A 14,225-nucleotide genomic window follows, 5' to 3' on the forward strand; every position below is an offset into this window, starting at 1 on the left:
AAACACTGTTTCTCTAAATTCTTTCTCTGGTTCAATAATTCACTAGAACAATTCTTGTGAAACAGTGAAAGCACAATACTTACCAATCACAGCTTTATTTTACTATAAAAGGCTCAACTCAGAAACAGCTAAATGGAAGGAAGAGATGCACTGAGAAGGGTCTGGGAGAGGAAGAGTGGACACGAAGCCTCCATGCCGCTCCAGAAACCCAGGGGTCAATAGCCCTGTACCTTAACACATTCACCACTGTCCCAGACTTGTATTACCTAACATGACTAGCTAAATCATGGGTCCCTTAAATATGACTAGCTAAATCATGGGTTCCCTAAATATGACTAGCTAAATCATGGGTTCCCTAAATATGACTAGCTAAATCATGGGTCCCCTAAATATGACTAGCTAAATCATGGGTCCCCTAAATATGACCAGCTAAATCATGAGTCCCTTAAATATGACTAGCTAAATCATAGGTCCCCTAATTAAACTCAGCATCTAGTTTCCTCTTCCCCCCTCAGAGACATGGGCAAGCATGCATGGGGGTGAGGGTGGAGTACTGAAAGTTCCCAATTTCTAATTTTGGTCTTTCTGATACACAGCACAAATTCCCAGTACAATCAAGAGACACTGGAGATAACAAAAGACATTCTTACCATTCAGAAAATTCCAAGGGTTTTTTGATTCTTTTTTTAAGCCCAAAGTCAAGAGCCAGAGAAAGATCAGATACAGTTTATCAAATACGTAATAAATAAAAGTTACAATTTTAATACCAACATAGACTACTGAAATAATCCAAGTATAATGAAGAGGGGGAGCCTAAGCCTTACAAAAGCAGCAACAAAAGAGAAATAGGGAGACATGCCAAAATTGTATACAAAAGTTCAAGACAGGACAATTAAATGTACAAAAATGGACAAACTCTGGCGGGAAATGGAATACGGGACTGAGAATAAATTTAGCTCAGCTGAGGCAGAAAGTGGTGACTAAGCATTTCAAAGGAACACTAAACAGATGGGACCTAGAACTGGACAGACAAGGCCAGAGTCAGCTGTCAGCTATCCACACAGAGAAAGCCAAGAACATCATTTAAGACAATATGTGTCCTGTGATAGTCCAGAAGTTGGACCAATCAAATGGCCAGGCTTGTAACCCCAGCTGCTGGAAAGGTTAAAGCAGAAGGGCTGTAAGTTCAAAACCAGCCTAGACTACTTTAGACACTTACTTTCCAAAGTATATAAATAATACATAACAATCAAGCTAATTCCTCAGCTTCTGAGGATTCCATCTTCTAACTCAACTTTCTTTTTTCTTCTCCCCGGGTGACAGAAACCAAACCTAGACTTTGCGTATGCTAGGCAAACACTGCGCCACTGAAGTTACCCAGCCCTGGAACTCACCCTACTACCACAAGAAAAACACTGTTAAGCACTAAGTGTCAGAAGGAAAGGTTAATGCAAGAAGACAGTCTTGAACTGTCTTTCCAATCCCAACACCCACATACTTACCCTCACACTGACCAGAAAGCTCGATTGGTTGTCCCTACATTAAGGGACAGTGCCCTCCCTTACCCCCTCTCTCTGACGGTTATGTCCAGGCCCATCAAGGTGTTAGCAGCTCCCAAGCATTCCATGAGAACTCACTCTCTGCACTGCTCTATAAAACAGCATGGCCACCAACACTCCAATTTTTATATTAGGCACCTCTGTGTTGCTATGGTAAAAATACCATGCATGAAACATATTAAGGAAGAAAGGGCTAATGGTTCCAGATGGATGGAATATCAGGGCATGAGAGACATGGCATGACAGCAAAGCAGAAAGCTGAGAGCACATCTCAACCTCATGCAGAAGAAACACGGAAAGAAAGAATAGGACATAGAATGTACTGGTTAGTTTCTGTCAACGTGGCACAAGCTAGAGTTGTCTAAGAGGAGCCTCAATTGAGAAATGCCTCCATGAGATTGTCTGTAGGACATTTTCTTGATTAATGAGTGATGTGAGAGGCCTAGCCCATTGTGAGTGGTGCCACTCCACAGCAGGTAGTTCTAGACAGCAGCTCAAGCAAGGCATGGGGAGCAAGCTAGTAAGTAGCATTCCTCCACGGTCTCTGCTTCAGTTTCTACCTCCTATCTTGAGTTCCTGCCCCGACTTCTTTCAATGATGGACTGTGATACAGAAGTGTAAGCAAAATAAACATTTCCTTTCCACTTCCTTTTATGGTGTTTCATCACCACAACAGGAACCCTAAGGCATAGGGCCAGGCTATAAATCCTCAAAATCTGCCCTCAGATTTTGATACACTTTCTGCAGCAAAGTTCCACTTGCTAAAGGTTCTATGACACCTCCAGTTGTGTGACCCACTGGAAACCAAGTGTCCAAGTACACAAGCCTGTAAGAGATCTATGACCCCTATTCTTCTCCATCAAGATGGTCCCAGAAGGCAATTCTAGACAGGAGGAGGCAAAAAGGCCATCGCCCTGGCCCAAGGTGTCAGTTAAGTCCATTTGGGGAGCAATAATGAGACATGACCACATCAACTGAAGTAGAGCAGACTGGTGACACTGACCTTCTACAGCTGTCTAGCAGACGTGAGGAGCCCTACTCCGTGTGCCACTTCCTCAAAAGTACTAAGCAACATGAGTTACCCAATGAAATGGTAAGTTTGAATAACACATGATGATCATGGAAACTGAACTCAGACCTAAAGCCTTCTAAAAAAAAAATCTTCTAGCCCAGACTGTTTCATCAGAGAATTCTATCAAAGGACTAAAGAATTCAAACTAACTCTTACAATGTCTCCTAGAAAATAGATGACGAATTGTGAACGCTTCTCGATCATTATATGAAACTAGTACTGCCTCAGAGCAGAAACCAGGAAAACTATATAAAAGCACCAGAGACACAAAAACCTTCAGAGAGCATTAGGAAAGGAATTCAATAATATTAAAAACTGTTTTAATACAGGGTGTAAAGACTGTTCAATAGTCAGCAATATTAAGATTTTCTATAAAGTACTAGTAAGTCCAAGAAAAATAGGTACACAATCATACATACCAACAGATGAAAAAAATGGCTTCTGAAAACAATTCAATACTTGCCGTGACCATGTATTTTGACTATCAGCCTGAAATAAGCAACTAGATTTGTAGCATGCCTCTGGTCATGTCCACAAGGATAGTTACAGAAGAACTAACTATAACAACAAAATAAGTAGGAACAAGTTCTGATGCTAAGAAATGGAAACCTGGCCACACCACTGGCAAGACAGTAAACTCATACAATCAGTTTGGAAAACAATCTAATAATTATTCAAAAAGTTACATACCACTACCCTGTGGGCCAACAATTCTAGTACTAAGTATATACAAGAAAAAAATAAAAACACAAACCTATACAGAGCTTGTAAATGAATGATCACAGCCGCATTATTCCAAATAGCCACTAAGCAAAACAACTCAAGAGCCCACCAGGTGATGAATAGATAAATAAAATGTGGCAGGCTAGGTGTGGTGGTATATACTTTCGGTACCAGTGTGCAGGAGGCAGAGACAGGCAGACTTCAAGCTTGACTCAAGCTTGAGGCCAGTCTAGTCTACACAGTACATCCCATGCCAGTCAAGGTTACAGGATGAGACATTGTCTCAAAAACCAAAATAATAATAATAAATGTGGCACTATACATATAAAAGATGGTTTGGCAAAAGAAAAAAAAAACCACGTGCTGTTATAGTATACCATGTGTGGTGGTGTGAGAAACGCCTCCACAGGCTCATGTTTCTGAATATTTGGTCTCCAGCTGATAGAACTGTTAGGGAAGGGTGAAGGAGGTGGGGCCTTGCTGGAGAAGATGTTTCACTAGGGGTAGATTCTGAGATTTCAAAACAATGTACCAGTGTGCTCTGTCGTCTCCTGCTTGCAGATTGAGATGTGAGCTCTTGGATGTTCCTGCTGGCCTGCCTCTGCCCACCATCATGGGCTCGTCAACCTCTGAAACTATAAGCCCCATTAAAGATTTTATTATTTACCTTGGCCATGTTGTTTTGTCATAAAAACAAGCAAGCACACTGTGCCACTGTGCACAGAAATCCTGAAAATATTGTGCTAAGGGGAAAAGCCATTCAAAAATGATCAGATAAAGTTAGGCATTATGATGTGTAATCCCAGCATTTAGGAACCTGAGGCAAGAGGATATCCACAAGCTCAGGGCCAGCCTGGGTTACACAGTGAGTTCTAGGCTAGCCTGGGCTACAAATATAGACCCTATACAAAAGGCGGGGAACAGAGGGGAGTAGTGTGAGGAGGGGGCACAATATATCATCAGTCCATTTATATAAAAAGGCTGGAATACACAAATCTAGGGAAAGAAGATCATAGCTGCACAGAGAAAAGGAGAGTGGAAGAGGGCACAAGTGTCACTATTAATACACATGACACATGGGGCTTCTTTAGGACAACAAAATGTTTTGAAATTGATCGTGGTGAAGGTTGTACAATTTAACAAATAAAAAGCACCTCCTGTTGGATCCCCCATCAGCCTACTGTGTAGAAATCGACAAATCAATTCTAAAATTAATATAGACTGCTCGGCATAGTGACACAACCCTGCAAATAATCCCAGCACACTGCAAGTGGAGGGGGAGGATTACACATCCAAGGCTGGTCTGGATTACACAGTGAGTTCTGAGACAGTCTAGGCTACAGAGTGAGACGAAACAAAAAATATAGACGTGTAAGAAACTAAAAATAAGTTAAAAACAATCTTAATGAAGAATAAAATATGTCAGGCCAGATGGCATGGCTGGTAAAGGTACTTCCTGCCAAGTCTGATGACCTGAGTTTGATTTCAACCCCTGAAAGTTGTCCTCTGACCTCCGCACACCATGCACATATACACACTAAGAAAAATAAGTAAAAAATGAAATAAATTATTTTTAAAGAGCAAAACAGGATTTGTGTTTCTATTTTCAAAACTCAGTACAAAGCAACACCATTGAAGATAGTGTGGTATTGACGTGAAAAAAAACAAACAGATCTGGGGAAAAGAGCTGAGGGTTCAGAAATAAACCCATGTATCCACACAACCTCCATATGGCCCAGCAATTACACTGCTGGGTATTTACTCCAGTGAAGTAAAAATTTACATTCACACACACACACACACACAAAAAAAAAAAAAATACACAAATGTGCATAGCAGCTTGTTTCTAAGAGCCAAACACTGGAAACAACACAGATGCCCTTCACTGTGCACATTCCTATGAAGGACTGCTAAGGAGACTAGGGAATGCAAGGGTAAGAAAAGTACAAACTCATGCATAACGACAATGAATCCAGAGAGAATTGTGCCAAATAGGGGTGGAAAAAAGTCAAATCCCACGGATTGAATGTTGTTTAAATCCATGAGTCTAACATTCCTTCAATGACCAAACTGTAAAAACAGAAAACAGATTGGTACTTGTAAGAACTCAGGGGAGGGAATGTGCCCCTCAAGGGTGACAGAATGAGCCCTTATGGCAAAACTGTATCTTGGCTGTGTGTATATGTTTCTGGGTTTTGAGACAAGTTTCATTATGTAGCCCAGAGTAAGCTGGAATTCACTATGTGGCCCAGAGTAGCTTCAATGTACCAATCCTCCTGCCTCAGCCTCCAAAGTGCTAGGACCACTAGCACATACTGTTGTACCTGGTTCTGCATATTCCTAGGTTTTGAAAGGAAGGAGGTAAGAGAAAGTAACAGACATTTGCAAACTCTGTGACTTTAGGCAATTAATCTTGTTTCTTCACTTATAAACTGTTGACAGAGGTTTCTGTCCCGACCAATCCTGCAGCCGTTCAGTCCCAAAGAAACACACCAAGCCACAGCTCTGTTACTCTTGATCTTGGCTGACTAACAAGATTTCAGAGTGCTTGTCTCCACAAATGTTTGTAGTGACTTGGTACAACAGCTGTAGGAAACTAATGTGAACATCTACCAATCTAGAAATGCCAAGTAAATGGCAGGGGGTGGAAAGACCCTGAGAAGTCTTAAGGATAGTCCCCAAAGACAGAATCAGACATTAAGCATTCTTAATTCAAAGTAAGAATATAAGACTTCCTCACAAAACTCTAGATTCAAAAAAAAAAAATAAATATAGCTTTGGGAACACCTGAACTGAATGAAGACTCAGTTCCAAGGACGACTAGTACCTTCAATAGACAAGAACTCTTCATACCAGTAGCAAAGAGGACATCTAATTTCCAGTATACCTAGCCTCGGAAGGAAAGAGAAGTTAAACCATAAGTAAAGCTAGTGACAAAGGCCTAGCTGCAAGAGAACAAAAACATGTACTGTGAATTCTAACTGGTCTCAATAAAAACCTGGAGTCAGATATTGGGGGTAGAAGTTGAAAGATAGAGAAGTGAAGCAGCCAGCCACTAAAGTTCTTACCTCCATGGAATCTTCAGACTGTCTCTGCAAGTTTTCAGACTGAATGCCATGAGTTCCTGTCTCCTCCCACCTTATATTCATTCCTCTCTCCACCAAGTCATATCCTTCCTGTCTCCACAGCCCTAGTGTTGGGATTAGAGGCACACGACTCCCAAGGACTGGGATTAAAGGTGTGTGTCACCACTGCCTGGCCTCTGTAGTTAATTGTGGCTTAGCTCTGCACTATGATCTTCAGGCAAGCTTTATTTGTTAGATCACAAAGTATCACCACACAAACACTTTTTCCTTAATCAACTGACTTTACTGAACAACTTAAGTGTTAGGCAGGTGTGATGGCTCACAATGCACTCAACACTAGTGAGGATGAGGCACCTTGGTTCAAAGGCCTGCCTAGTCACACAGAGACCCTATCAGAAGGGTGGGTATATATTTTTACTAAATTTCAAAATTATATAATGAAGCATTAAGACTGTACAATAAACAAAAAAAGAAAAAAACTGCAGTAGCACATGAAAGGCAAAAGGGAGATTTCATTTAAAAATCCCACACCACAGAAAGAATGGCTCTAAACAATCAAAGGAAGGCATACTCCACATGGGTCTTCAGAAACTTTGGGCATACTTTGTAATACAGGGACTATTCTTGTTCAAGCAACCCCTTCAAAATAAAGGCACAAGAGTACCACATATTTTAAATTTTCACTGAGTTTAAACAGGCATGCAGGCACAGAAGCGAAGAACACAGGCTGAACAGAGTGGCACATGCCTGCAATCAGCACAAAGTAAGCACAGTCAGGAGGACCAAGAATTCAAGACCAGCCTGCACAACTTGGCATAATTCAAGGTTAGACTGGGTTGTGTAGCTGGGCCCTGACTATCCTAGTTAAGGAGCTATTGCTGGAAAAAAAAAAAAAAAAGAAACACTATGACCAAAGCACCTCGGGTAGGAGTGACAAAGTCATACATGTCAAAGTGGCTGTATGTACGAACCATGTCACACTCCTATCAACATGAGTCCCACTGGTCTATATCAGCAACTACACACTAAAGGATCAACTTTTATAAAATCATCGCTTTCTGAATCATTCAAATAAATCTGTTTAATCTATCCGCAAGTATTGATTCTGTTTATGATTGGAAAGGTTCTGCAGCATGCTCAAATGAAACAGGATCCTCCAACTGTGGCAAGTTCGCACTTTCACCCTAACTGACCTCCCCCCCGCCCCGCACTGTGGTACTGTTGGCACTGAGTAATTGTAGTGCTATAAACATCTGCATGATCCATTTACAACAACCTCGTTTCATCAGTGGCTGTTTCCACATTGAAATCACTACTGTGCAAATATATAAGTACTCAAAATAAGCTGGGGGTGGAAGTACGCGTCTATAATCACATCATTTGAAAGCTGGAGACAAAGGATCAGCTTCAGCTACAGAGAGAATTCAGTACCAGCCTGGCCTACATGAGACCTGGTCTCAAAATAACAACAAAAGCCTAATATAAGAAAAATATCCAACAGGGTGGTGGTGCACACCTTTAATCCCAGCACTTTGGGGGCAGAGGCAGGCGAATCTCTGAGTTTGAGGCCAGCCTGGTCTACAGAGCTAGCCCTAGGACATCCCAGGCTAAACAGAGAAAATCTGTTTTTAAAAAAAAAGAAAGAGGAGGGAGGGAGGGAGGGAGGGAGGGAGGGAGGGAGGGAGGGAGGGAGACAACCTAATACCCATTCTCTAAGGAAGGAAGGACAGAAGGAAGGAAGGAAGGAAGGAAGGAAGGAAGGAAGGAAGGAAGGAAGGAAGGAAGGAAGGAAGGAAGGAAGGAAGGAAGGAAGGAAGGCAGGCAGGCAGGCAGGCAGGCAGGCAGGCAGGCAGGCAGGCAGGCAGGCAGGCAGGCAACCTAATACCCATTCTCCTAGCAATATTCAATTTTCCCAAAACCTATCTTAGACGGTTCTTCCACTCACTCCTTTGGTACCCCCACAAAGAATCCGGCTAGCCTCTCCTTATATCAGTCAACAGCGCCTCAATTTCCAAGCATTAGTTATAAAATATATAACGTTTGTTTTGTAGAGGAGTCCCACCTCTGCCTCTCACACACTCCTGTTCTTCATACCTAATTCACCTCACATTCTATTTTGATTTCCAAACTTAAGAATTTGAACTCAGCTCTCTCCAGCTCATGGCCAGCCTATACACTATCCAGCCTATACACCGTCTGGCCTATGTATATCATCCAGTGTATATATACACCGTCCAGCCAATACACTGTCTGGCCTATACACCGTCTAGTCTATACACTATCCAGCCTATACACCATCTGGCCTATATACATCATCCAGCCTATATACACACTGTCCAGCCTATACACCATCTGGCCTATATGTATCATCCAGCCTATATATACACTGTCCAGCCTATACACCACCTGGCCTATATATATCATCCAGCCTATATATACACTGTCCAGCCTATACACCATACAGCCTATTTATACACCATACAGCCTATACACCGTCTAGTCTATACACCATCCAGCCTATATATACACCATCCAGCCTATACACCATCCAGCCTAAACCACCAAGCCTGGATTATGAAATGATCCTTAACTGGTTTCTTCTTTACATTCTGTTACCAAAGACACCTCTCCAGAACAAAACGAGGTGTGGCACCTCATGTTAGCCTGTAATCCCAGCACTTGATAAGTGCTGAGGCAGGAGGATAACCTTGTGCTTGAAGCCAGCTACATAGCAAGGCCCAGGCCAGCCTGAGCTAGAGTGAGACCATGCCTCAAAAACACCCAATAAATAAACAAAGAAGCAGAACAGAAAGCTGATCATTTCACTCCATGTCTTAGTTAAGATTTCTACTGCCACCATAAAATATGACCAAAACCAATTAGGGAAGAAAGGATTCATTTCAACTTACAACTCCATCACAGTCTGTCACTGAGGAAAGTCAGGGCAGGAGATCAAGGCAGAGACTAAAGCAGAGGACGAGGAGAAACGCTGCTAACTGGCTTGCTTCCCATGGCTTGTTCAGCTTGCTTTCTTATCCAACTCAGGACTATCTATCTGCCCAGAGAAAACACCACTCCCAAGCAGGCTGGGCCCTGCCACATCAATCATTAATCAAGACTGGGACCTAGAGATTTGCCTACAGGCCATCTGATGGAGGTATTTTCTCAGCTGAGGTTCCTCTTCCCAGCAACTCCAGCTGGCCAGTTGACAGAAAAGCGCAAGTCTAGTTTAGCTCTAGACTTAAAGTTCTTGTGAAATCCATAGTGCCAGGAGCATAAAATCAGTCCTAGTCGAGAATTCCCAGCCTGGACCTAACTCTTCCTGTATCTCTCCCTGAAAGGATACACACACTCTCATTCATCTGGCCATGACAGCGTTCCTGCCTATACATTGCTGGAGGCTGGTCTCCCTCATGCTCTGCTTAGCTCCCTTCCTCACTCAGCTAAGTCCATCCCAGCACATGCTCCCAGAGTTCTCTGTGCCTATCACTGAGAGTTTAGCACACTGTAAGTTAATCATCTATTCCTTCCCCACATCTTCAGATTGAACTTGGGTCTCTCCTTGACCTCAAGGATTAGATAAGGAATTAATTTTACATTCCAAGGAAGCAGAAAGATTCCAGATAGAGTTATGAAACAATGAAATAACAGCCACTTTTATGTCATTTTTTTTTCCTATAAAGACTGAGAAAATATCCCAGCACTCAGGAGGCAGAGGTAGGCAGATCTCTGTGAATTCAAAGCAAGCCTGATCTACATAGGACAACCAGCAGCCAGGGCTACACAAAGAAACCCTGACTCAAGGGGGAAAAAAAGTCAAAAACAGAAACAAAAAAGACTAAGAAAATTATTAGCTTATTGTTTAGTAATGAGTTATACTAAAACCCAGTCTGTTTGTTTTTAAATTTATCCATCAAAGTATTCTCTCAAAGAATTTAACCAGAGTTGGGAAGATGGCTCAGTGGGTAAAGTGCTTGCTACACAAGCATGAGGAGCTGAGTTCAGAGCCCCAGCACCCAAGTAAAATCCCAGATCTAGCAGCATGTGCACGAATGTAATCCAATCAACAAGAGGATGCCAGTCTACTTAATCAATAAGCATCAGGTTCAGTGAGACCCTTTTCTCAAAAAATAAAGCCTTTACATGAACATGTGCATGTCACACCCTACACAAGCATGCAAACACCAACACAAACACAAAATATCTACTAAAAATTAAAGCTATAAACTTGTGTTTCCTGGTAGTATTAGTTATAACTCTGCTTTAAAATAGCTTTTAAACATATTGGACATCAAAGCTGAGCAGGAGTCCTCACACTCAGAAGGCTGAGTGTCTATAACTGCCTAGAATTTGAAGCCATCATGGATTACAGATCAAGTTCCAAATCACCCTGTCCTACAGATGAGATTGATGTCTTAAAAACAAAGTAAGCAGGGTGGTGGTGGCACACACCTTTGATACCAGCACTTGGGAGGCAGAGGCAGGCAGATCTCTATGAGTTTAAGGCCAGCCTGGTCTACAAAGCAAATTCCAGGACAGCCAGGACTGTTACATATAGAAACCCTGTCTCAGAAAATAAGCAAAAAAAAGTAGAATATACTACTTAACCAAAGTAATTGTAGCCACTGCCACACAAATAATGAAGGATGCCAAAATAATGAATCATAATTGTTTATACAAGTAAAAGACCCTGAAAACTCAGCTCACATATTCCCCTTAGCATATGATACACCTGGATGCATATAGTGAAGGTATGGAAGAACACAGAAGTCGGCCCTGTGGTGCAGGACTGGAATTTCAGCTATTCAGAGGGCTGAGGCAGAAAGAAGATCACAAGTTCAAGTCCTTCCTGAGCTCCAGAATGAGTTCAAGGTTAATCTCGGCAACTCAGTGAGACCCTGTCTCAAAATAAAAAAGGGCTGGGAATAGCTCAGTGATGGAACACTTGTTTAGCATATGCAAGCCTCTGCATTCAATCCCCAGGACAGGAAAAAAAAAACAAAACAGACAGGTGTGGGCGGCCACAACCTGGACTCACAAAGCTAACTGAATGGTTTAGGACAACGGATATCATTTGCTACAGTTTCCTCATCTGTTGATGCAATCACTTTACACTGGCGTTGAACAACTGAGTGGACACAAAGCCCTTGACACACCATCAGGCAGAGTAGAGCATACTAATACACGTCAATTCTTACCACTGTCTTTTAGATGCACTGCCCCGCCCCCTTACAAAACTTTAATGAAGACTGCTTGGCCAAGAACTGTCCTCTCCACTCAGAGACAAAACACCCCACGGAAGTTACATAATTACTGTATTTTAAGAAGCAACCTAGCTATCACTACATAAAACCTCAACACCAGGCCAAACTGATGTTATCTCCCCAGATTCGGTGTAGAAGAGCTCCTCTCCTGCCATCTGCAGCAGCCAGTCTTTACACCTGGTGGGAAAAGGGCAACCCCAACATTTGTTTAACTTAAGGTTGAAGCTATGTGGAAATCACAGTGCCAGACGCACCCTGGGCACTCCTGAGACAGTAGCTATTGAGGACTGAAGCCAAGTTGGCCTATAGATTTTCAATTCTTTTCCTAATTCAAACATGCACAAGTTTATGGGCTGGAGCTATAGTTGAACGCTTAAGAGCACTTACTGCTCTTTTAGGGGGTCAGGGTTGGGTTCCCAATACCCCATTAGGTGACTCAAAAACATCTGTAACTCCAGCTCCAGGAGGTATCCACATTGCATGATGCATATAAACTCACCAGCCTCAAATAGGCAAATAAAAATAACATTTTTAAATACACAAATTTTGCAAAGTCTATCATCAAAATAGTTTTTTGTTGTTGTTGTTTTTGTTTTTTCTGATTGGTTGGTTGGTTGATTTGCTTTTTCAAGACAGGGTTTCTCTGTGTAGCTTTGGAGCCTGTCCTGGAACTTGCTCTGTGGACCAGGCTGGCCTTGAACTCACAGAGATCAGCTTGCCTCTGCCTCCCGAGTTCCGGGATTAAAGGCGTGCACCACCACCGCCTGGATAAAATAGTAGTATTTTAGATAGTCCAAATACTTAAAACTTTTTATGACAAGATGTTTCTTTGCCGAAATATATGAAGGACGTGAATGAAAAGCATTTATCTTGGTAATCCCTTCGCCGACATTAACACTTTTCCGGGACTTAAAATGAATTGCTAAACTTAGATTTGTCTACATCCATTCAAAGCACACCGAATACAGAACGTGAACTTCAAAGGCAACTAATCCTTTAGCAAAGGTCGAGAAAACCAAACAGTTCCACAACAACAAGAAAAACACCTTCCGTCTTTATTGCTTCTGGTCAAACATAATTTTAGATGTTAAGATACAACCTGAAAGACAGAACCTGCCAGGTACCACGCCTACTTTTGCACCAATTATAAGGTACAATACAGAGACAAGAAGAACCACGGGTTGGAAGGCTAGCCCTTAGCAAGAGCATGTCTCAAAAGACGGACAGAAAAATCAGCCAGCCTGGACATCAGCCTCTAGCGTGGCCTACCTTTCCTTTGGTGGCACTGCTACCTAGACCTGGTGCACACCTCTCGCACCCGCGGCAAACAGGCGGCTTGAGCCTTGGACAGCTTTCTTGTGGGTATCCCACGTGGGATATGCCAGCTTTGTGCACCTGGGATCTGGCCCCGGGCACATCTCAGGTGGTGTCTGGGGACCCAGCAGCTCCCGGGGCCGCCAAGGTGTGGCGTGGACGTAAAGGTGCCTGTCCGTGAGCACAGACGGGGCACAAGACGACCCTTGTCCCACAGCCCGCTCGGCTCCGGAGGCCTCCGCCTCTCTCGAGTCGCTCGCTCTAACCCTCCCCCAACTCCCGCGAGTGACCGTCCCTCGGGGGCCACCGGAGGAGGCGAGCGCTCAGGAAAAGCGGCCACGCCGCAGCTCCCCCTCCGCCCACTCGGGGACTCCCCTGGTCGCCGCCATGTTCCCCGCGCCCAAACCGCACCTGACGCCGAGGGCCGCGCACCTGGGACACGCCGGGGAAACCGCGCGACGTCGCGGGGACACCAGAGAGAGACCGCGACTCCACGGGGGTCACAACCTACGAGCAGAACCCGCCGCTAATTCATCCCGAAACGGGGAGGCGTCCAGCCCGTCGCCTTAGTAATGCGTCCCGCCAGGCTCCATCCTGATTGGCTGAGGGCGCTGTGACGCGAGGCGTCCCCGGCTACGTAGAAGCCCTGGTGCTGGACGCTCCGCCCCTGCTCCGCAGCCGGGAGAGACCCCTGACGTCGTCTAGGCTCCTTTAAAGGGGCCGTGCCCAGATCATGGTCTGGCCTGCAACAGAAGACTGGCGGAGAAAGCGAGATCGGAACTCAGTGAAGGCCTCTCTCTGTTCCGGGGAACCCAATTGCTGCATAAAGGATAACAAATCTAGAGCGCTCATTTGCAAGCCTAATTCTTACGACCCAAATCAAAGAGCAAATTAGCATCCAGCCAGTTCTAGAACCAGGGTCCTGATGGCCTAAAACGAAAGGCACCTTCGAATTCTGACGTTGCCTAAAGGAAAACAAATCCTAGGCACTAATTTCTAAGCCTTGCTTTCTTGCCCCAAATCAGAATACAAATCCACTGTTCATAGAGCAGAACTGTTACTAATCAAACGTGTTTGCTCAGCTTTCAACTTTTCCTCCTGGACACTTTGTTTGTTTGTTTGTTTGTTTGTTTGTTTGTTTGTTTGTTTTAGCATTCTTGAAAGATCTTTCTACTGCCTTGGGTCTGAACCCAAACCCACTAGACTA

General features: G+C 43.6%; 1 protein-coding gene across 3 annotated transcripts in view; it reads right to left on the bottom strand.

The window, feature by feature from the left end:
• Positions 1-13,577, bottom strand: part of Lclat1 (lysocardiolipin acyltransferase 1) — a 121,560-nt gene extending 107,983 nt beyond the window's left edge. Inside the window, exon 1 of one of the 3 annotated variants that reach the window (XM_057788624.1) lies at positions 13,451-13,577. The gene's annotated coding sequence lies outside the window, so the exon portion shown is untranslated. Of the gene's footprint in view, positions 1-12,973; positions 13,002-13,429 lie in introns of those variants that run through there. The other 2 variants (XM_057788615.1, XM_057788633.1) reach the window with 2 other exon arrangements.
• Positions 13,578-14,225: the final 648 nt, after the last annotated feature.

The sequence above is a fragment of the Chionomys nivalis genome, chromosome 1 (genome assembly GCF_950005125.1).
Source record: "Chionomys nivalis chromosome 1, mChiNiv1.1, whole genome shotgun sequence".
NCBI lineage: Eukaryota > Metazoa > Chordata > Mammalia > Rodentia > Cricetidae > Chionomys > Chionomys nivalis.